This window comes from Manis javanica, chromosome 6 (genome assembly GCF_040802235.1).
Source record: "Manis javanica isolate MJ-LG chromosome 6, MJ_LKY, whole genome shotgun sequence".
Lineage (NCBI taxonomy): Eukaryota > Metazoa > Chordata > Mammalia > Pholidota > Manidae > Manis > Manis javanica.
Genome location: NC_133161.1, coordinates 93,624,964 through 93,649,251, shown reverse-complemented (window position 1 = coordinate 93,649,251; position 24,288 = coordinate 93,624,964). Strand labels below are relative to the sequence as shown.

Genomic DNA, 24,288 nt, shown 5'->3' with positions numbered 1-24,288 from the left:
CTGCAAAATTACTACCACACAAAGTTTAGTTAATAAGGTAGATTTAAGATGGGAAAACTGTACTGAAAAATGAGCACAACAATTGCTAGTCATCAGAGAAATGCAAATTAAACCACAATGAGATATCACCTCACACCAGTAAGGATCGCCGTCCTCCAAAAGACAAACAACAACAAATGTTGGCGAGGTTGTGGGGAAAGGGGAACCCTCCTACACTGCTGGTGGGAATGTAAATTAGTTCAACCATTGTGGAAAGCAGTATGGAGGTTCCTCAAAAAGCTCAAAATAGAAATACCATTTGACCCAGGAATTCCACTTCTAGGAATTTACCCTAAGAATGCAGCAGCCCAGTTTGAAAAAGACAGATGCACCCCTATGTTTATCACAGCACTATTTACAATAGCCAAGATATGGAAGCAACCTAAATGTCCATCAGTAGATGAATGGATAAGGAAGATGTGGTACATATACACAATGGAATATTACACAGCCATAAGAAGAAAACAAATCCTACCATTTGCAACAAAATAGATGGTTGCATGCTCCGTGAAATAAGCCAGGCGGAGAAAGGCAAGTACCAAATGATTTCACTCATAGGTGGAGTATAAGAACAAAGGAAAACTGAAGGAACAAAACAGCAGCAGAATCACAGAACCTAAGAATGGAGTAACAGTTACCAAAGGGAAAGGGACTGGGGAGGATGGGTGGGAAGGGAGGGATAAGGGTAGGGAAAAAGAAAGGGGGTATTAAGATTAGCATGTATAATGTGTGGGGGGCATAGGAGGGCTGTGCAACACAGAGAAGACAAGTAGTGATTCTACAGCGTCTTACTAGCTGATGGACAGTGACTGTAATGGGGTATGTGGGGGAGACTTGGTGAAGGGGGGAGTCTAGTAAACATAATGTTCTTCATGTAATTGTAGATTAATGATACCAAAATGAATTAAAAAAAAGGCACACACACACACATAAAAATGAACACAGCATTAGGACACCAAGTATGATTTTTACATTAATGCTTTGCTGTGGTGCAAAATCTTCAGGTGTCAATTTCTTACCAGCAAAATGAGCGAAACCCAAGGGCCGGGACCTTGTCCCGCTCGTCCTGGGAGAGAGGGCTGCCCCTCCTACTTCTCTGTCTGCAGCCCAGCCTCCCTAAGGGAGAGGCTCCACTCACCCTTTGGCCTGTGTTGCCCAGTGCACTGGGGCTGGCGCTGCCCAGGCATGCTGCTCCCCACAGCAGAGTCCCCGTTTCCCCAGCGGGAGCATCAGGGCTCCCTAGGCACTTCTCAGGGCACCTTGGGGATCTGCTGTCAAGGCGAGCTTTCTAGGACAAACAGTAATTCTCAGCACCAGAGGGGCCTGAGCCTAGACAGGAATCCTCTCCTAACGGTCCTGACAATACACATGCCTCGTCTCCTGTCTCTCACGGTGGCTGTGCCCTCTCAGGCTGCTATTTGTAGCACAGTTAGTCCTTTCATGCTTTTGCACAGTGGTTCCTGTTGATGCAACTTGCTGTTGGGTGATTACAGAGCCACTGTTTTACTGGGCAGCAGGGCAGTAAAAAAAAGCACCGTGTGTGTATTACCTTGCCCTGGTTATAACCTGCCACCTTCTCTAAGTGTAGGCAGCTAAATAACCAAGGTTGGGCATAGGCCTTTGTAACTCTGGGAGAAAATCCCAGGACAAAATACTTCTGAAACCCAAATCAGTCAAAGGGAGAAATAAAGTGGGAGAAACCCATTTATTTCTTATAAGCAGTCCCCTTCTGCTCTCCCGTGTCTTTCATGACCCGGCTGCAGAAGAAGAGCCTGTACCCCCTCTCTCCAGTCCAGATAAGCCCTCGCTTGCCTGTTGATGTGGAGATGGACTACTTCTGTCCACCCTTTGGAAACCCCTATTGATAGGGAGATGCAATGAGGCCAGGAGAGAGACTCTGGAAATGTTGCAATTTTACCCACAGCCTGCCATGGCGTTAGCCCGGAGAGGTGATGGGATCCAGGCTTGTGGGACATCTGGGCAATGCCAGTGTAAAGTCAATGGGACATTGTTGAAAGGAATTTTTATTCTCCTTTCAAAGGCGACTTCCTTCTATGTCAGTAAACTCTGACAAAGGCTCGATGCTTTTGGGGGCTTCTCCCCAAGTAGATTTTGGTAAAGATGTGGGACCTACCGTATAAACTAATAGTGTGCTGCAAAACCACCTCTACCTGGGAGGAACTAGATTTGGTTGAAAACTGAGCAGGGACATACCAAGGACCCTGGAAATGCCAGCCTCCCTTCAGTCCTCTGAGTCCAACAGAGCAGAAGCCTATGCTGTCCTGAGTTGACAGCACTGGGCAGCCTTGTACATTTAGGATCAGAGGGTATTTGGAAAACATCTAAGACATTGATTAGAATTTAGGGTGGTGTTTTGATAGTCTGTATTTATCATCCAGGTCTGTTAATAACTGTAAAGTCTAAACATAATGTGATATTAAAAGTATCTACGCTGTGTGTGTGTGCACATGTGGATGCACATACATGCTAATGCTCACTTATTGTGAAGCTGTTCATATTTTAATGAATGTATATGTAATGGCAGGAGATCTATTACAGATGCATTTTTTCCTGCAGTCACTGGAAGCTTTTAAGGAGACAGAAAATTTGAGCTAATAGAGAGAATGTTTTATGTAGTCCCTTAGTGCATCTGGTGAACCTGTAGTCAACAGAGATAATTGAAATAAATGCTGTGGTTGAATTTTTAACAATGGCTGCATAGATATGCGGTCATCTATAACCTTCATACCCATGGGGGCCAGGAACATGATCTGTATAATTAACCCCTTGACTGATGTGGTCTTTCAGCTGTCAGGGTGGAAAGTCTGATTTCCCGTGTAGAGCAGGAGGCACCTGCAAAGCTCAAGATAGGTGAATATTTTTGTGGGGGAAGTTTCCTCTGAAGGACTAAATAAGCATTTATTTGGTAGAACCCTTAAATATTCCATCTTGTTAAATTTCTCAATTTATGCTGAAGAGCTGGAGGGCATGAGAAAATCATCTGAGATCTCAGTTTGGTTTCTCTGATTCAATAGGTGTGGCAGGTGGAATTCTAAGATGGCCCCCCAAATCCCTCCTGAGGTGTACTTCCCTCTCCTTGAATGTCGGCAGGGTCTGTGAGTATGATGAGGTGTCACTCCCTCGACTAGGCTATATTATATGACAAAGGCAATGAGATAATCATCATCACATTACATTATCTTGGCTTTGTCTTAGATTGGAGAGATTCAAAGCAAGAGCGATCTGCTGGCCTCAAAGAAGCAGATTGCGATGGTGTGGACAAGGCTACACGGCAAGGCATAGCTGGCAGCCTCCAGGAGCTGGAGTGGCCTTGGGCTGACAGCCAGCAACCTTAGTCCTACAGCCACAAGGAACTGAATTTTCCCAATAGCCAGTGAACTTGGAAGAGGACCCCAAACTCCAGGTGAGAACCAAGCCCCTGGCAACACCTTGATTTCAGGCTGTTAAGTCCCTAAGCAGAGGACACAGCTCTCCTGTCCCAGATTCCTATTTATGAAAACGGTGAGAAAATACATGTGTATTAAATAGCTGCTGAATTTGTGGTAATTTGTTATGTAGAGATGGAAAGTTAAAACAACAGGTCTGGTAGGGGACAGCTGAGAATTGCATTTGGAATAAGTCCTCAGGTGGTGCCTGTGCTGCTGGTCCAGGAGCTACCCTTGGAGACCCGCTGCTGTCATTCAGCTTCCCTGACCTTAATTCTGTTAGTGATGTCATGAATGGGCACTGTGCATTTCTGGAATATAGAGAATATAGAGAAGATTAACTAGAAGAGGTTTAGTGGTATATTTAAAACCACAAGTTAGTGTAAGCAATATGGTTTAAGCCTTTAAAGTAATTTAAATGCAGTCAATGGCAATTAATACAAAATATTAGAAAAGCAGTTAGGATCAGGGCTTAGGAAATGAGGGTAGGAAAAATAATGTTAAGTGAGGTGTGATGTTGGCATATGCAGAATGCATCACTATTGGTTCACACCTTTGTGGCAAGAGAGACTTTACTATTAATTCCTGTTTCCCTTTTTGGAGATCAAATGCTATCTATGCTGCCTATGAATAAACTTCATGTTACAACTACACCTCAATAAAAAGTTAACTGAATATTTATAACATCATATAAGCTTTCCAATTTCTACCATAATAGAGTATGAAGATGGCATCCCTTTTTTTAATTCTCCAAAATATTGGCAAATTCTTTGGTATTGCTGAATGTGTGTGCACAATGGGAGGGCCTCCTTAGTGGGTAGAAAAATGGATTCTGGGTGTCAGTTACCTTCAATTTGTAACCCTCTCTGCTAGGAATTCTTCCCTCCCTCCCTCCACCACTCTCTTGTCTTCGCTTGTTTTTGTTGGGTGATTTTTGCAGTTAAGAACATTCAGCTCCATTGAGGTTTTCCTAGTAGAAAACAGCTAGAGCCTTGCCTGATCCTGAGGTATTTTACTTCGCTCTTAGTAATCTTAATCCCCCCTATAATAGAGGTATAATATAGGCCTCCTGCTGTGACTCTAATCGCTGAACCGCTGGATTGTCGTCATTGTTTTATTTAATACTGTACCTAGCGCCCAAGTATGAAGGCTCTCCTCTCTCGAGGCATTTCTGTATCATAACATGTTTTCTATAGCCATGACAAGGGACTCCAGGGAAAATATATTAAACTTGGTTTCGAAGCTATTTTGAATGTTGCTTGGTGTAATGACTGCCTGCCCTGCCCATGTCTGTTGGGATAGGAAGTAGGAGGGTGAATGTGACTATGTGAGAGGTTGTGAGTGTGTATGAGTGTGAGTGTGAGAGTGAGTGTGTGTGCATGAGTGTGTGTGCAGAGGTCAGGGTGGGTCAGTGAGGGGCTGGAAGGTAAGTGTACTCATGTGTGATGGGAGAGGAGGTCTGGGCAGCACTGTGGCATTATTTATGCTTCTGGGATATAAATCACATGCTGTTATCCAAAGCCAAAGGCAGGTTACCTAGCTAGATATTTTGTTTAGCCCTCTTGAAATGTTAACTTTATTTTATAACTTGCTTTTCTTTTTGAGATACACAGATTCTTTCCTGCAGCTTAGACATAGCCAGAGGATAAGATTCTCTGGGCCTTTAACCCGATGGGCACTCTGTGCCAGATTCTGTTCCGTTAAGAAATGTGACTTTACACACCCGCTGCCTCTTTAGAGCCATGTGGCTTAGTCTCTGTGTTAGGCTAGTAAATGACTATTTTGTTTTCTGGGTGTATAAGAGGTAGGGAAGAAAGAAACATCATCTATCTTCCTTCCATCTAAACTTTCACTGTCATTTCCCTTGAGTAAATCTTTATAAGCAAATAGAATGTTATGTTTGGGACAACTCCCGGGGGGTTGGGGAATCATCTACCAAGTTACCAAAACATGCGTGTGATGCCTACGTGTAGACCGTATAAGGTGGCTGGTGTGCTTGTGATGCTCCTTTTGTAGATTAGGAAGTGGAGGTACAAAGGGGTAGTTAGCTTCTCAAGTTAGGGATGCAGCCTCTGTCTGCAGACATGCAGACAAATTATAACCAAATGCGCCTACAGGATGAAAGACTTGGCCTGATATTTATGGCTTAAGAAATCTCAAGCTTGGAAAGCCAAATCCTATTTCCATTCTGGAGCAGTTATGAGCCCAGAATAATCATGCTCTTTAACACCAAAATCTATCTAGAAAATCCGTATTCAAATTTTAAAACATTTATTATATCCTAACAAATTTATTTGTTTAACTATGGTGATTTGAAGGCAAGAAATGTTCTATCCTTGGGTGATAGTTAATAGAGGTTGTAAACTCTGCTGGGAAGTTTCAGGTTCTGGTTCAGTCCAGCTCATCTCGTGGATGTATTCCTTGCAGGAGCGACTTCTCTGACTATGCCTCCTTGTCAGTGCTGCACCAGGCTTTTCTTACTGTTGCCGTTGGAAATGTATCAGCAGCTGGCTAGGAAAGTTGATAGGATATTTCAGTTGTGAGTTGGCTTTGGAGCATGGATCCAAAGTTTGGGGTGTTAGAATCTATTTGTTAATTAATCCTATAAATGGTTCATTTATCCATAGATACACCCTATTTTTAACCTTAAGCCTGGTGTTAAGTAATCTTGGAACATTTATCCAGGAACAGCTACCTTTAGGAGCTTCCCCTGAAGAGACTGCCACTGGCGTGGCTGGGATGCAGCCCCGAGTTGTGTACTGTCCAGAACACGCCAGCTCCTTCGGAGGCACGATTAGACACTGTGGAGCCCATGCTGGTGCTGATGATGCGACTGGACTGTGGGGGAGACTATATAGGAGAACTTGCACCTCATTTTCAGCTCTACAGGGATAAGCTTTCCTGAACTGTGTTGTACCCAATGTTAGGGTTTCTCAAGATGTCAAGACTTTTCCAAGTAAGTTTGAAAAACACACTCCATATAATGTTCCATTATGAAATTCATAATGCATATTGGCTCATTAATGATTCTGGTCAAAATTCTGAGAATAGAAATGTAATTACTTTGTTTAAGTGGCCATTTACTATACTTATTGACCAAGAAATAAGCTCCTAGCTGACTTGAATAACAAGAAGACCTATAGATGTTCAACAGAACCCAACCTTTCCTGGCTCAGGTTTTTTCTCTGGTTGTCTCTAAATAATCCTGGGTACCACAGAAGGAAGGGCTAATTTACATTTTATGAGAGTCAAAATACCTAAAACATACATTGCCAGTGATTGTCACTGTTCTCTTTACCCTTCTATGCTGACCATGACTTAAATTTTTACCCATCTCTTTAGGCTCTGTCAATTTAGAAGATGATCAGACTATTCCAGAATCCTGGAAATGTGAATCTTTGCTATCAAATGCTATTATCAGATGCTGAATAAGAACTTCAGGAAATATAAAGACCATTGTACAACATCAAGGGAGAACATTTTAGTTGGGGAAGAAAGCAATTTCTCTACACTGTTGTATAAAATACAATCTGAATATCCCCAATCTGTAATAGGGATGTCCCGGGTTCACCCAGATCTATTTCCCTTCTTTTAGGACACATAGATGGATAATTCCCTACTCAAAGTTAAGTGGGTCCACATGACTAACTCTGCCCAATGCATTATGAGTAGAGGCGATGTGTAATTTTCCAGCCAGAGCATAATTGCTGGTGTGAAAACCACTGCCTCTCTCTTCCTTTTCTGCTACGTCTTTTGAGGCATTGTGTTCCAGACAATGCCTGAATCTTTGAGTCTGTGTGTACAGGACAGCAGCCTTGGAGATTAACCTGGGTCCAGAGCTGAGTCTATGTGAATAGGAAACACATTTTTGTTGTGTGAAGCCAGTGAGCTTTGTGGGTCTCTGTTACTGCCAGGACAAGACTATTCTGAAGAGAAAAGGCTATCTTTTTTTTTTTGTTATTTTGTTATTGCTTTAATCTACCTTTATTCTATTACTAATGGTCTTTTTTCAGTTGCAATGAGCCTTATTTGCAGTATTTGTTTCTCCAGAATAATGATCACTGGTTTAGTTTTTCATAGTTGGGGTGCTTCAAATTCATGACATTGTAATGCTTCCCCTAACTGATGGATATTCCACTTCTGTCACTAAGGTTTTAGTAGTGCCGCAGGGTGTGTTAGTCTGAGGTCCTATGAGAAGCAGATGCCCAGACAGAATTAAAAGTAGAATGGCTTACTGGGGGGAAACATCTGTATGACAGAAAACAGGAAAGGAGCTGGATAAAGATGGGAGGGGCACCAGACCCCAACGCATGTCTGGTCCTGTGGGAAGAAGAGGAGGAGGAGGTTGAAGGGCAGTATTCTAGACTGCCTTACAGTCTAAGGGAAGTTCAGCGCTCCTGTTTGAGGTGAAGTTTCTCTTCAGATGAGCCCTGCATCTCCCAGGAGTAGGCCTGCCTTGGCCCTCCTGCCATGCCAAGTTGTTGGCTGGGTGCAGCCTTGGGAAGTGTGGCCTCAGCAAATACCATGGTGGGTTTCTGAGCACAGCAGTTGGGGTCCTTGGGTACATATGCTTCCTATAGTTGAGGATTTTGGGGCTACCTCCTAACTTGTGCTAAGTTCTCTTCCCCAGTGTTGAGTCCTCTTCTAGCAGGGCAGGGTTGCTGGAACACTATTTGTAGGAGGGGCAAAGGAGTCTTGTGGAGAAGACCTCATCCTGAAAGAAGTGATGAGCTGGCCCAATGAGCTGGGCAAAGACATTTACTTGTGATGGGGGAGCAAATCTGAGCAGGCCTTCCCCCTAGCTCTTGGCTCCGGCTCCTGACCCAGTCCCATGAGGGTCATGGAGGGTGGAAACCTACGAATGACATCCAAAAATGCTGGCTCAGCTAAAATTTCTGGAACACACAGGTAGCACTGCTCTCATATTCCTCTAAGAGAGTTTAACACACAGTAAAGAATGAGTCTCCCCAACTCTGTCTCAAAATCCCAAGCAATAGCTGATATGCAGGGCCTGGTGGGAAGCAGTGGTGGAAGTGGGAAGCTCAGGGCGGCTGACATCCCTCCAACAGAAGGGCACTGTCAGAAAATAGAGGGAGCCTGGAGGGGTGGGAGGAGAGGATAAGAGAGAGAGAGAGGGAAATGGGGAAAGAGGGAGAGGGAGAGACTAACCAATGATGGACTTCTCCATGAGCCACGTATGGTATTTCTGGGGACTGTCAGAGATAGTTGTGGCTGGGTGTTGGGGGAAGTTCAGCTGGATAACTACTTTTATTTAGAGCTGGAGTAATTTTAGGGCATTGTGCAAGGACTTTATATCCGTTAGGCTGGGCAATAGCTGGGCAAAAGTTATGTTGCAATAACAAATGACCCCTCAAACATAGTGGTCAAAGCAACAAAGCTTTTCTTCTTGTTCGTATTACTTCCACAGAGGATTGGCTGAGGGCATTGTTCTGCATCATTGCCTTCTTCATTCCAGGACCCAGTCTAATAGAACAGTCATTTTCTGGAACACTGCTGGTGACCTGGCAGAGAGGAAAGAGAAAGGACACAATGAGGTGAAATTTGACTATGAAAGCTTTTACCTGAAAGTGATGCACATCACACATCATTGGCCCAAGTGAGTCACATGATCCCACTTAAGTTCAGTGGGGTGGGAAGTCTTGTCTTCCCACAGCGTGGGAGAGAGAACACTGGTAAGGAGTAATAAGGCCTACTGCAGCCCCTCCCTGGGGGGCCACCCCATCTGTGTCCATGGTTCAGGGCACTGATATGAGGAGGTAAGAGGAGGCAGTTCTAAAAATGAAATTGTTCCAGGCTTATCTCTCTTCCTCTGCTATGTAAGTACAGTCACGCTAGGCTTATTTTCACTTTGGGATTGTTGCTCTCGCTGTTGCCTGTTCCTTAGAAGATATTCTCTCAGATATTCATAAGACTAGCTTTCTCTTGTCGTTCAGATGCTAGCTTTAAAGTCAGCTCCTCAGAAATACGTTTTCTGACCACCTCACCCATGTTACCCTGTTCCTCTTCCCCTGCTGGCTCTCCTTTTCTCTTTACCACCTTCTTTCTCCTTTGCGGCTCTGTGTTGATCAGAAAACACAGTTCATCTGATAATCTTGATTTACTGCCTATTTATTTATTGCCTGTATTCCCTCACTAGAACATAAGCTTTATATTTGTTACTCCACGTTGTTTTTGCCAGCCAAAGTCACATTTATGATGGGGTAGAGAGAGAGATTGGACTTGTGATGTAAGGAAGAGGGGAAGTGAATAAAAGCCAAGGCCTGCAGGGATCGGGGCAAGTGCCAGGAGGATCTGGGACACGGAGTTGAGAGAAGGAGCTTTATAGAGTGAACATTTTTGAAGGGCCACAAGGTGTGTAACAATAAGATGGAAAAAGAACAAAAGTGTTATTGTTAACATTCCTTCAGAGATATAAGGAAAGGTTAAACTATTCTTTAATTACCTTGATTGCTATAATGTGATACGTGATCAAATATATTTGATCATGGCACTGCATATAAAAAGTAGCCTGGATTGCACAACCCAAGAGCTAGGCGTTGGTAGAACATTGTTCTCTGTGGAAATTCTGGTTGTGTGTATCCCCATCCATAAAGGTGGGCCCTAGGATAACCCAGAATGACCTCTGGGACTCTGTAATTGGGCTAGGGTTTGAGCTGCACCCAACACTCGTGCACTGAAGAAATGTCTGCTCCTAGGGAAGCTGTAGTGTTGATGAGCCAGGTTGGGAGAGGGTAGTATCAGAGAGGTGTGCTGTCTCTCTGCTCTCATCCGTTCCCTTGACATTAGGTCAGTGGGGAAATGCTGGAGAGAGAGAGAGAGAGAGAGAGAGAGAGAGAGAGAGAGAGAATGAGTGAGAGTATGCTCTTATTTGAGTAATTTAAAGCATTATTCTTGGACTTTTCCTTTGGGTAGAGTACAGTGAGAAGAGAACATTTACATTTTAGAAAGGGACAGTTGGTTGAAACTGTCAGAAATCCTGGTAATACTCTTTTACTACCCTTTTCACTTGTAAAATCACAGATTGATATGCTGGCCTATGAACTGTGAGTCTTCCCAGGGCATTTCAGTAGTTAAGTGTTAACTAAAATGCCTCAAAGGCCCACAGATGGGATATTCAGGCAACTTTGCTGTATTCCGATATCAGTTCTAGTAGTTTTGGAGTGGAGTCTTTAGGGTTTTTTATGTACAGTATCATATCATCTGCAAATAGTGACAGTTTAACTTCTTCTTTACCAATCTGGATTCCTTGTATTTCTTTGTTTTGTCTGATTGCCGTGGCTAGGACCTCCAGTACTATGTTAAATAACAGTGGGGAGAGTGGGCATCCCTGTCTGGTTCCCGATCTCAGTGGAAATGCTTTCAGCTTCTCGCTGTTCAGTATAATGCTGGCTGTGGGTTTATCATATATGGCCTTTATTATGTTGAGGTACTTGCCCTCTATTCCCATTTTGCTGAGAGTTTTTATCATGAATGGATGTTGAATTTTGTCAAATGCTTTTTCAGCATCTATGGAGATGATCATGTGGTTTTTGTCTTTCTTTTTGTTGATGTGGTGGATGATGTTGATGGATTTTCGAATGTTGTACCATCCTTGCATCCCTGGGATGAACCCCACTTGGTGAGGGCCTGACTGAATGGATAGACCTCAGCCTGACAGCCTGATGATGGGGGATCCCCTGTTGTGGTAAACGGCCATGTGAAAGGGGTTCCAAGTCTGAGCGTCCTTGATGACAGCATCTCATTATTTGAGATGAAAACATTAAGGACCAAACTTCTTGGTGCCCTCAGTGGTGTTCGCAGTTGGGACAGACTTAAGAAAGAGGGGCTTTGTCTAACCCACATAAGCCCCAGCCCACCTTTCCAGTGATTTTGACCATGGACAATACAGGCATGCCCTATACAGATATCTGTCAATCACTTTTGAGTAATGAGATTGGAGTTTCAGGGGGACAAACTCTGATATAGTTTTCATGACCAGATGTGAAAATAACATGAAAAATAAAAGTGACATGTTCAATAGTTGAAGGAAAATTTTATTTTAAATGATCTTTGAATAAGAGCAAATCTTCAAGACTTTCCTAGATATAAATATTTTTTGTCAATTATTTAGTAAGTGCCTAATTTGCTCTTGCTAGGGAAGAAAATTTCATGGTTTTTCCTAAATTATTAAACAGTATTTTGATGACATTGACAGAGCAAGTAGCAAGGTATTGACCAGTCACCCTGCTGTAGGAAAACTCCAGTGCAGCTGTTTTATCTGGCTAGGTGAAATTGAAGAGAAAAAAGTCATCAACTCTTGTGAACTGCATCTGCACTCTGATGAAAAGTCATACATAAATTTCATTGGTCTTTATCTAACAAAGTAGAAAAACTCACCAACTAATTCTTTTAAGAAATGTCTAAATGAACTTCAAAACTGAAATCCGATTATTGTTCAAAGTTCCCTTGTCTCAGGTTCTTCAGAGAAATTTAGTTTGGCAGTAAGATCTTACTTAATTTTTATGGGATTTCATAAATTTTTTTTTGCCTTTGTAAATTCATCTCCATATCCCTTTTGACACCAAGGGCAGTGAATAAATGAATGACCTTTCTGGAAAGTTTTTCTTAAGGTTGCCTTCTTTGCTGCATCCTCTTAGGAGGATGGGTTTGGGGAGAAGAGAAACAGAAAAATTGGAATTAATGCAAAATCTTGAAATTAAGTGTCTTGATTCAGTCAATCTCCTCAGCAGTCTGCTTTGGATTGCTGTGTGCCTGGCAATTCTCTGTCCTCTCGATCAGGGACCTTCAGTGTTCAATGAATGGAGAGATACGATATTTGGGGAGAATTTTTGACCAAAAAACTGAATCCATCCCTCTTGGTGCAGGAAGCCAGGCAGATGCATTATTTAAACAGCCAATCAAAATGGAATAACCTTTATTAGGAAAAAGATGATTCTGTCATGGAACACCTACCAACTACCATAAATGTGCTAGGAACTTAAGTCATTGGTTTTTGCATCAACTCTGTGAGATGATTGCCATTTCAGCTCTACTTGATGCAGAAGCTGGGATTTTAAGAGACCCAGTGACCTGTTCAAACTCTCACCAGTGGGGGTGGGGGGTGGGGTATGGTGGATGGTTGGGGGATCTTGAATTTAAGCCCACTGTCTTCACTTCAAATCATACTATGCTACTTTAGAAGCACCCAGGAACACAAGTGGTCACTCCATTGGAAGAGCTTATAGTGTAGTTGGAAAGACAAGGAGTATGCACATGGAGAAGGGTACAAAGTGTAAGGGGAAGTGGTGAGATACACTGAGCATTAAATAGATGTTCTGAGACTGATTCCAACATTGGGGGGACCTCCCCCCAACACCAAGCAATTCTTGGATGCCAGCAGGATTCTTAGAATTCAACTCATTTCCAACACTATCTACCCAGAGAAAGTGTCAGATTTCCCAGGTGAGGGCTTAGTCCTACAAGACTGCCCCACATCCCCCACTTCAGATGCCAGGTGCATCCCCGGGCTGTTATCTGTGCATTGTCTTACCCACCGGAGATCGGAGATTCCAATGACCTCCTCCTTAGGTTCGATTAATTTCCTTATGCAGCTCACACAACTCAGAGAAACATTTACTTATGTTTACTAGTTTATTAATGGATATGATAAAGGATATGAATCAACAGCCAGATAAAGAGATACATGAAGTGAGGCCCTGATCAAAGGAGCCTCAGTCCTCATGGAATGTGGGGCCTGGCTCAATGGCATATGGATTCATTCTGGTTCCCCACGTGTGGGAGGTCTCTGAAAAAAGAAAGGGGCCAAAATGCTGTTTCCTCAGGTTTTTACAGAGATTTCATTACGTAGTCATGATTGATTATATCATTGATCTTTAGCTGATTCAACCTCCAGCCCCTCGCCTGACCCCAGAGGTCAGGCTGGGACTGAAAGTCCCAACCCTTTAGTCATGTGGTTGGTCCACCTGACAACCAGAACCTGCCTTTGGGTGGGGCCCCAAAGTCATGTTCGTCAATCACAAGACACCTATTTCACCTTTATGGCTCTGAAATGTCCTCAGGAACTGTGGATGAAGACCAAACATATCTGAGGAGTGAATTTTAGTCACATGAATGACTTATTTATTTATTTATTATAAACTGTTTATTGAAAGCATATTTACCACAATATTTATTTCTTACAAGTTGTTATTTTGCAAGCATCTACCATGAACCAGTGTGTAAGTCCATTCTTTCCAATCAAGAGCTCTCAGATGGATAATGGTACAGGAAATTAGACTAAGCAAGCCTAAGTAATTTTTCCAAGATCCAATCAGATTTTGATCCCAGTTCAGTTTGATTCCAAATATTATGCCTCCTTCGTGCTTCATGCTTCCACTTAGAGCAAAGACCTCCAAAAATTATTGTCTAGGAACAACGTATGTCAATGTATATGTTGTTAAGTGCTGCTAAGATAGAAGGAAGGGAAAGGACGTTGTGAGCTGAGTTAATTAGAAAAGGTAGAACTGTGTAAGCCAAAACAGAGGTTGGGATGATGTGACTGCAGGGGTGGGACAAGCTGAAGTTCAGCTCTGCTATTCTGCCCGCCTGTTAGGAGTCACACCTTTGTAACTCCTCACAAAACAATGCTTAAGATGAAACATTCCAGAGCAGAAAATGTGATTCTAATAAATCAAAGGCTTTTTCATAGGACATATATGGATATTACTTCAGAGTGGCCAAGGTCTTTCTCAAGAAGCATCTCACGTTGCTAGTCCTAGAACTTCCATATTCTCACTATATAGTTTGGGGAGAATAACCAAAGATTCTTTCCTTTTAGAACGTTTGAGGTGACTTTTACTTAAATTGGTTACAGATATATTCTTTTCCTTTCAACATGATTTCAAGGCTGCTTTGGTTCGGGTTATCTGAATATAAGCAAAGGGTAGGCACAGGCAGGCACTTATTTAGGCTTTGTCAGTTAACTTTACAGTGAATTGAGAATTTTGGCATCAAGCTGTCTTTGAGCTGACAAGGTCAGAGGGGATCTAATCGTTATTTTGGGTACATTTACCTTTCAAGACTGATCACATTTGGAGATCCCACAGGACTTACTTCAAATGCCTCTTCCTCAGTGCACATGCAAATATGACATCTTCATGGCACATGTATATGGAAACACTTCTGGAAAAGGGAATACCAAGAGTTCTGAGGACAAGATCTGAAAATCTTCCCAATTATCTCTGGTTCAGAAAAGTCCTGTACCTTGTAGACCTTAGAACTTGAGCTAGTGGACAACTTGGCCAATGAATCTAAGTTCTCAGATTCCTTATGAGTGTTCCAGCCCCTACACTATGTGGTGACAAGACGGGGTATGTTTCTAATGCCTGGCCATTGGACCAGGCATCTGTTCTGTTCTCTAAGGTTCCTTCCTTCTCTGAACCTGGGATATCTCTGACATGAGCTCTGGTCCTGAGGGAGAACTGTTAGGCTGGGATAACAAGGAGCTCTCTGGAGCATCTGGAGGACCGCAGCCTACACAGCAACTTTGAAGCGCTTCTTTTTTAAATGAAGGTTTCAGTACCATGTCCTGTTGTCTCAATTGCTCCTGAGTAAGAGGATTCTAATGCACTCACCATGGGGGATGTGGCTCAGTGTCGTCCTCTCCTGCAGGGACTGTTTCTGCTGCCTGCTTGTCAGTCGTGGGCCTGCTGTCATTGTCTTGGGTATCTGCAGGGAAAGGTGCTTAAAGAAGTGGGAGACTGTCACCTTGGCGATTCCTCTCCCAGCGAAATGAACACAAACATCTGATGTCATGACCCCCATCCTGTTCTACACATTCAGCATGTTCGACCCTGGTAGAAGCTTCAGTGCAGGCCCAGTACATCAGCAAGTAGATTAAAATGTCCTTTTGCACAGGAAAATGAGACTGTATCTTGGTGGGCAGGGGCAGGGGCATGAAACTTGGGTGGAGATGCTGCAAAAACAGTCCTGGGAGTGTCTGTGGATGCATGAATTATTCAGTGGGTCTTATCTTCTTTTGATTTTCCTCTCCCATTTCCAAAAGCTAACTGGGAATTTGTGCTGTCTTACTGAACAGAGTGGAAAGCTTGGTTGTTTGAAAACAACCTTTTTTATTTGTGTTGAGTTTTGTGGTGCTGAGCTTCGTCAGGAGACTCCAGGGGAAGGAGGAAGAGGTGGGTGTCTTTTAGGGCAGATGGCGGAAAGCAGAGAGGAGAGGCAAGCCTGGGCCTTGGCAATGGAACTCCAAGGCCGGCCAGGTTTTCTGTACCTGCATGAAATAGAACCACCTGCCTTCAAGGACCCTGAGGTTGTCAGTGGCGACCAGTAGGGACAGAAGGATGGAGAATGTCCCTGAACATTGGCTCCGTCAAAGCTCCTGGGGCCTTTCATCACCCTGGGGAGGGAGAAACGATTCTAAGGATGATGGCCTCAGAATCAAACTTTATTTGATTTAAAGGAAATAAAGCGAGTGACATTTACATGTATGAGAGTCTGTGGAAGGAAATTCATCCTGCTGCCGATCTAACTGCACAAGTCAGGAAAGGCCCAGAAGACCAGTGACATTAACACAAATGAACTTGCCTCTTGCAAAAGTTTTTAGTTGAAGAAACTTAACAGCCAGAAGCAGGAGGAGTGTTACTTTGTATATGACAAAGACATTATATCGCCATTAATATTGCAGGTCACTACTTTTGTGGGGGAGTGTTCTTGTTTTATTTTAAGATTTTTGGTGGGGTTTATTCTGAGGCTTAGAAAACTCAGGAGAGTCGGGCCTTGCAGACAAATGCATTTGCCTTGATGAAACACATTTGCAATAGCTCTCCAACAATGGCCTGGAGACTATTCCCAATTCACACTGGGCTTTAAAAAAGTATATATTTTTATCCTGTTTTGAAAATGGATGAGTTTTGGGGCACTACTTCACATAGCTACCACACCCACTCTTTCTGCCCAGAGAGTGAGGAGAATGAATGAGTCAATCAGCTGACATATTTCCATCCAATTTCAAGGATAGAATGTGTTCATTTTCTGACTAATGGCATGTCATTTCGCAGAAGCCTTTGGTCGGGAATTAATCCTAGAATCAAAACAGATTTTCCGGGGAGCAATCTTCCATCAAGTATTGATTTTTTTACACTCATGGAGTCTGTACTCCCTAATTTAACCTGACAATGATTCTGCACAATGGCCTGGGAGCACCTTGGCAGCTTGCTGAAGGAACTTTTACTGTCTTTTCTTTCTGCAAAGTACAAGGGAAAAAACTCACACCAGCTTGCCCAGCCAGTCACTGGGGGGCATTTATGACTTGATACTGTTCATCTGACAATTGGAGTGGGCAGAAAGCTGCCTTCTAACTTTTAAAGCAGTGCTGGGAGAAAGAGCTTTGCTCTGCTGAGACTGTTCAAAGGAACTTCTTTTTTTTTTAACTGCCAATATCAAACAAATCTGTGCTATATCGTTCAGTCATGGCCAGTGTTTTCCATTGATGCCATCTTGCTGTGCCCACCAAACATGAGAATATTAAGGAGCATTTTTTGAAGAGAGGTGTTTGCAACTGAACTTCAATAAACTTTGCTGTTCTTTTTCTCCTTCTGTTTTCTCAAAGGTGCTTTTGGATTCCTACATTCCTTGGTCCCTATCCAATTCTTGTGAACTCAGTGAAGATTCTTGAGCAGTGCTAGGATTTACAAGGGGCCTCAAAGGGCTGACTAGGACGTAGCTCCCTACTTCAGGGAGCTCAGGGTTTGGAAAGTGTGGATAAAACAAGCACATTGCATCCCTGGCCAAGAATATGAACTACGGAAGATGTGGACATGGGCCAGTGGTGTGTTGTGAGTTTGGAGTGGAGATGGGACCACACTTACATGGGGAAGGTTGGGGAGACCCTTGTGGAAGAAAAGACATTTGAGCTGGGCTTGGAGGATGGTGTGTCCTAGACTGTTAACTGCTTGCAGAACATCTATGTGCTTCCCCTCATTCCCTAGCTTCCCTTGCAAGTGAGTTGGGACCATGTGACTGGTTCTGACCAATGGACTAAGAGTGGAGGGGACATGAGTCACTTTTAGGTGGAGACAATTGTCCCTGCTCCATCTGCTCTCCTCTGCCACAGTGACTGCATATAGGAGAAGTTCGCTCTCCAAAGCAAGGACTTGGGTCAGCCAAACCTAAGCATCTATGTTACAAACCTAAGAAATCAGGGTTTATTTAATATCACAGCATAGGTTAGCCAAAGTAATACAGAAGGGTAGGACACTTAAGAGAAATGATGTCAATATTCGAAGTGATGTAATTAAGAAGGTTCACTAACAGGCAAGAATTTTGATGGAGCTAGAAGCTCTGGGCCCAGAAAAAGTAAATTCTTAAGCTGCTCATGGACGTCAGTGGCAGTTTTTAAGTGAAGCTGAATTACACTTATGGAGATATTTTTTTAGAAGAGGGTGCATTTATTACAGATGGATAATAGAATCAATAAATGGGCTGAATAATGCATTAAGCATTCTTAGTGAGCCCCTGAGTCCCGGGTATCCTAATAGATTAACGTGGTTTGGAAGTCATATGCTCTGTGTTCAACATCTTCAACCTAAATAAAGAACAAAATTATCATCAGTGCACTAATTTAACAGGCACCTGCAGAGACAGGAGAGAGAGAAGTAGAATTTTGGCCCTGGAAGAACTTAGTCTGGTTGGGGAAACAAGACTCTAAGCACTGTATGGAGTGGTGAAAGCAAATGAAGAGAGATCACCATGGGGAATAGCAGGTCAGAGAGGCTTTCTGGAAGCTGAGAACTGGGTCCTAGAAGAAACGAGAATTACTGATGAGTGGAGAGGAGATGAATAGATATTCCCACTGGAGTAAATGAAGACTGAGTGGCCTAAAGTTGCTAAGGATAGAACTCATGGAGAGTTTGTGTGAAACTAATTCTGAATGTTGTAATCAAAGAGGAAGGGATGGATCTAAGTTAGGTCTTATGAAATGTGACACATGGTTGGCCATGACTGTGCTATGCTTTGAAGAGTGGCCATCCTGCCTGTTAGAATTGAGACTTCTCTTTTTCTCCCCATTGGTTGCTATCCCTGTGACAGCCATAAAATTACTCCACTGGACCAACTATACATCTTCAACCAGAAAGATGGCCTTCCTAACACATTGTGCTGCTTTTAACTTGGTGAGCATAAGTCTTTTCATATGTAGAGTGAGAATGAAATAAAATGAGATGATAACTATAATGCCTTTAGTAAAATATTGGCATATGATAGATTCTTCATAATTAATATTATCACCACTCTTGTTTTCATCATTAAATCAGAATGCATGATCATTTGTGATCACAGAGAAAGCTCTTTTGGTTGGTGATACAAAATGAAAATTGACTTTGTCTTAAATCATTTCGGTCATGTTTATTTACTCTCTTGGAAATCTGAAGTTCCAAACTGTCAAGACCAAATCTATAACTAATATTTATGGCTTATAACAGTTCACTATCTTTGCTTTTTCCTTTCTTATATCATCTGAGAAGTTCTTTCTGTGGGTTCCACAAGTGAGAAATGAATGAATTCATGTTTAATCATCTTTTTGAAACTATTCCTAATTTTCCAAAGTGGCAAAATATGTAAATTACAATTTTGGAAATTCTTAGAGATTCCTCTTGTCTTAGTGCTTTCAGGGTGAGAGATTTTCTAGCTCTTCCACCTCTGTTTTGTTCTATGATGGGGCAAAGCTGCAATTACTGTGCCTGATCCTCTTGTATTTTTGTTTCAGTTTAGCAACAAAAAGCTCAGTTAAGAAAAAGAGATCAAATGTTATTTGAATAAATGAACAGTATAGAATAAGTTTGAGGGGGATGAGCTATAATTTGTAATGGATGGTCATATAAAATCCCTTGTGTTTGAAACAGTGATTGATAGAGCACATTTAACAGCCTAACACAGATGTTTCATGTGAGAACTCATTTCTTTCCTACACATTAAAAAAACCTTCTGTGTAGTTGAGAGTGCCACCTTCTGTCTTCCTTAAAAGACTAGAAAAAAGTCAGAGTGAGTCGGTACATTAGTGACGTACGTTAACGGCCTTCAGCATGTGAGCCATCACAAAGTGCTCTATGACGTTCAAAGTGCCACACGGAGGAAGACAGCACTTTTCATAACTGTGAATTTCAAACTTTCTTCCTTTTAAAAACATATCAGTGTTTCTACTGCAATAAATACATTTAGATCTGAGTGAAGCCACTTTCTGATTCTGAAAAGATGGTAAAATTTTATTGTATCTGTGGCTAGAGTGACATTTTGGGACAGTCTTCAAAGCAGTGAGAGCAGCTGATTGCTCCTCTGAGCCTACAAGGTGGGAGAATTTTGCAGGAAGGTAAACACTGGTTATTAGGATTTTATTTCTTTTCCCCTGGCTCCCAAGCATGGCTGACTGTCAGAGAACACATATGATGAATGCATTGTCCGTGCAGACCTTCATGATGAGAAATTCTAGAAGCCTGTGAACTTTAAAGTTGGAGAAGTTCTGCTCTGGGTTTCCAGGGGAATGGAGACCTTACACGGGTAATTCTGGGTCAGAGAGCCATGTTCTTGGATGAGAAGTACTTTAGGACTGAGAGTGCACCACAAACACTATATGGGCCTTTGGGGGAGAGATTCAGGGCGTGTGATATTATTCATATAGGCATGGGCTTAATTTCTACATCTGGCATTTTCTTGGGTAATTTAAACTTTCTAAGCTTTCCTTTTCTCATCTTTGTAATGGAGGTATTAAGGCCTTCTTCATGGGGCTGTTGTGAAAATTAAAGACCCACAAGCCCATGTATGTGTACATGTGCACTCCTCTCCCCCACTATTTTTGGTGAAGCACTTAGTTCTGGAAGAATTTCTAAGTCTTATTTCTAAATTCTTATTAAAGCTAAATAGCTTTCCCCAAACTTCTATTGTGGCACAAAGAAGAAAGTGTTTTAATTGGATAAGATACAAATTCCACACAGAAATATGATTGACTAAGGTCTAGTCCTCAATTAGAGTGAAATGAAGAAAAACAATGGTTTGGTTCCACTTGGCCAGGTGCTTCTGTGGGCAAATGGTTTATCTTTCCTATCTGGGCATTTAGGATAGAGACAAATTCACCTCAATACCTGAGTCTAGAATAGAGCATTAAAAAAAAAGGTTTTTTTTCATTTTGAACATCTGCCTGAAGTACTCCCCATTGGTTATTGGTACAGTCCAGTTGCATTTTGATTGTTGAATAAAACCAGGTAGAAAAAATATGACATTTTGCATGAAAGTGGGATCAGTTGGATTGTGTTGTGTTTCAGTGAGTATAATCCTATGGTCAGAGGAATGAGTGAAGTGTTTAAGTTTGGGTTTTTAAGACTTAAAAGCCACTTAAAGTACATTAACACATATAATTGATTTAAATAGTTTAGAAAATGAAAAAGTGAAAAATCAAAGCTTATATTTTGTATCAAATATTTGGTTATTTATTTTTGTGGTTTGAAGAGGATTTAAAATGAAGAATTTAAAGAGAAATAACCTCAGGGTCTGTTTTGTTCACTTCTATCTAGAAGATTTACCTGTGCTCATTAAGTGGTCGGTAATGGACATTTGAACTAGTGAGATTTAAAATCCCATATAAAAAATAGGCAACCACACAGCAGTAAATAACATTAAATTTTTTTGCGTGGAGGTTTATACTGAACATGGAGAGATGAGAGCTCAGAAAATATACTTTAACGAAACAAAACAGAACAGACCAAAAAATCTGGTTTTCAGTTTATCAGTATGTACAAAACCCTATAATAATTATACAATAAAGCACTGTGTAGTTGGTATGCCCCTAAGATGTTTGCATTTTAATTTGGGGATTCTGGATCCTGTCTTATGAAATAAAATTTTCCTAACAAAATCTGGTTGACTTGAGCAAAATTTCTGATGTGCAATGGGAAAACAAGACTCTCGAACAGTCAGAAAGCAAATCATCTCTGTGGTTTTAATTGCCATTGACAGAAAAAGGCCATCGGGCTGGAAAGATAATCATTGTTCAGCCAAAGGCATAATATAGTTTGAAATTAAGGGAAAAAAATTCTATTAAGTTAAAATAGTTGGAAAATGAAATCTAATAAAGAAAATATTTAATTTAAATGATTTGCTTTATTTTTTATTTTATTTTATTTTTTTGGTCAGTCAACTTTTTCACTGCAAATGTGACATGTATGGCTAAATATCACATGTCTAGGCCGGTATAAACTTATATTTATTGACAAATGTCAATCTTGATAGAAAAAATAATGGACCCACTGCTTTTAAGTTTATTGCATTTCCATATCCAGACAAGTTTATTTTTTTTGCCATGTCTTCAGAACCATCCTAGTTCATTTCACTGAGAGACCCAGGAAAACCATGCCTTGGGAGGACATTTGATCCAGCAGTTCCCTTGTAAAGGGGTTCAGACAAGATCACAGCAGGTGGAGCTCCTTCTCGCTTCCTGAGTTGGTCCTGAGCTCAGGCGAAGGCGTCTGTCCCTCCGCAGTGAAGCTGCCACGATGGCCTGGTTTTGTGTTCATGGAGATGCTGTTTTCCTCTGTTTCCTTTGCTGTTCCTTCTCACTGTGCCAGTTCTGTAAATGTCCTTTCAAAGCTCAGCCCACTGCCCACTGCACACCACTCCCTCCCAGCCTTCCACCCCACACGGGGGGAGCATGGCTGGTGAGACTTTTCCAGGGAGTTGAAGGAGCCATTTGTTTGGCCACATGATTAAAATACTGTAAAGTACTGACGCTACGTGGTCTGAATTCTCGTGAGCTGTTCCCCCTTCCCCAGAGTCTGTGTCTCTGTCCTGGAGACAGGCAGCCTCTCCTCGATCCCCATTCATGGATCTAAATGAAGTCCCTGGGTCAATAATATTTTAGCTGTTTTCTTATTTTAGTCTCTCTTCCTCAAATCTCTTTTCTCTAGGAGACATCAAGTTTTCATGGGGATTTATTAATTCATCTGTGTGTTCATTCATTTATTCGTCTCGCTTTTACTAGGTGCCAGGCATTTGTACCTGACATTGGAAACACAAAGATTATGAAGAAGGAATCTTGCTGAAGGAAGACAGTGGTGCTATTGAATGAACTTCAGATCTTCTTCTGTATTTTCCCTCAGACAAGACCCTGTGTTCGTGCACCCCGGACTCAGACTGGCTCGCTCTACGGCTGCCCCTTCTCACCAACCCTCACTCCTCCCTTGGCGGTGCGCTAGCATGCTCTTGCTCTGCATCTCCGTCATTCCTGTCACAGGAATGCAGGCCCACTGGGCTTTGTATTTGGAGATGAGGTAAGAAATTGTGGCCTTTGTTTTCTCTGTGGAGTGGGAGGGAAATCCAGTGCCCAGAGGCAGGGTAAAGACAAAGAAGAGCTGTTAAATGGAACCCAGCTTACTCTAGTTCTGCATCTCCTTGTACACTAGGCCCAGCAGCCCCTCAAAAAGCCCCTCAATTATTTTAGGGATTACTGGAGTGTCTCTCATATGCTTAAGGACACAGTCCACAGTGTCAGTGTTTCCCTGTGCTCTCTGGGCCCCACAGGTTTTGTGACCCAGTGGGTGGCTGTTGCTACATGATCAGGTACAGAGGCCACTCTTTTGGCCTTGCGCTGCCCCCTGAGGCTGTGGTCCTGCCCACTGCTTCTTCTGACCTGGCAGTTTCCTGCTGGCACATCTGAGTGCCGTCTGCTAGCATGATCCAAACCTGTGCTACCCAGGCTTTTGTAGGCTGTAATATGGAGAGAAACATCTCTTTGAGCTTTTTTTTCTCTCTCCTGTATACAGACAAGTACCCAAGGGCTGGTGTAAGCATATATTTGAATGATAGCTACCTTGTTGATCTCAGAATCTCTACTATGCTCTAGAGACGAAGGCTGTGCTACTAGGTCAACATCATGGTGCTGTACAAGAATTCTGTCTCAAAGGCATCTGTGCCTCCCATCATCTCCCACCTCATGTCACTACATAGTCTAAAACCAGCTATGGGTACAACCTGAATCCCCACATTGGCAGACTTCAGAGAACCCTCTCTACGTAGCTCCCCCAACACATCCAGACAGTTCAGATCAGGACCACAGTAAACAGACTGAAGTTAAACTCTATGCCAGGAAAGTTTTAGAACAGCTGCCTGGGGGCTGGAAAGTGTTCCAGACTAAAGAAAGTTATGAATTTTCTGAACTCCACTCATTGCTCCATGGAGACCAGAGATCTTCGATTGAAATGGTGGGATCCACATTTGTCTGTAATTTTTTTCAGTGGTGTTGTGTAACCTAGGAAGAAAAGAGAGGTTTAAATTGAATCTGGGTTGAGAATGAGCAGGGCTGGTGGGGCATAGTAATACAGAGTGCAGGAGGGGAGAGAGAAAGTTTGTAAAATTGTTGTTGAAATGATATATGGGGAAGCTCAGCTGGGTGGAGCAGAGAGGGAAGGGCAATCTGGGGAATTGAAGGAGTCATTTGTTTGGCAAGCATTTATCAGTAGCTGACATGTGCCAGGCAGGTACAGGCACAGGTGCTGGGAAAACTGCCCTTGGGAAGCTTGTGTGCTAGTTGGAGAGTTAGGAAAGCCCATATAGAGTGCTAACTGCTGCAGTGATCTGGGACGTGTAAGAGTACAGAGGAGGAGCAACTCATTTTATCTTGGAAGACTGGCTGGAGGAAATTCCACTTACATGGAGACCAAGTATGCAGGAAGGAGTTAGCCAGAGAGAGGAAAGTGTGCTCCCAGGCAGAAGGACCAGTTTGGGTGAAGGCTTGGAGAGAGAG

General features: G+C 42.4%; 1 long non-coding RNA gene across 3 annotated transcripts in view; it reads left to right on the top strand.

Annotated features, from left to right (window-relative positions):
* LOC140849949 (uncharacterized) overlaps nt 1-24,288 on the top strand; it is a 63,397-nt gene that overhangs the window by 9,173 nt on the left and 29,936 nt on the right. For 2 of the 3 annotated variants that reach the window (XR_012132405.1, XR_012132404.1), the window contains exons 2-4: nt 3,075-3,155; nt 3,256-3,463; nt 22,528-22,816. This is a non-coding gene — a long non-coding RNA (uncharacterized lncRNA). The remainder of the gene's footprint in view (nt 1-3,074; nt 3,156-3,255; nt 3,464-22,527; nt 22,817-24,288) is intronic. The other variant, XR_012132406.1, reaches the window with a different exon arrangement.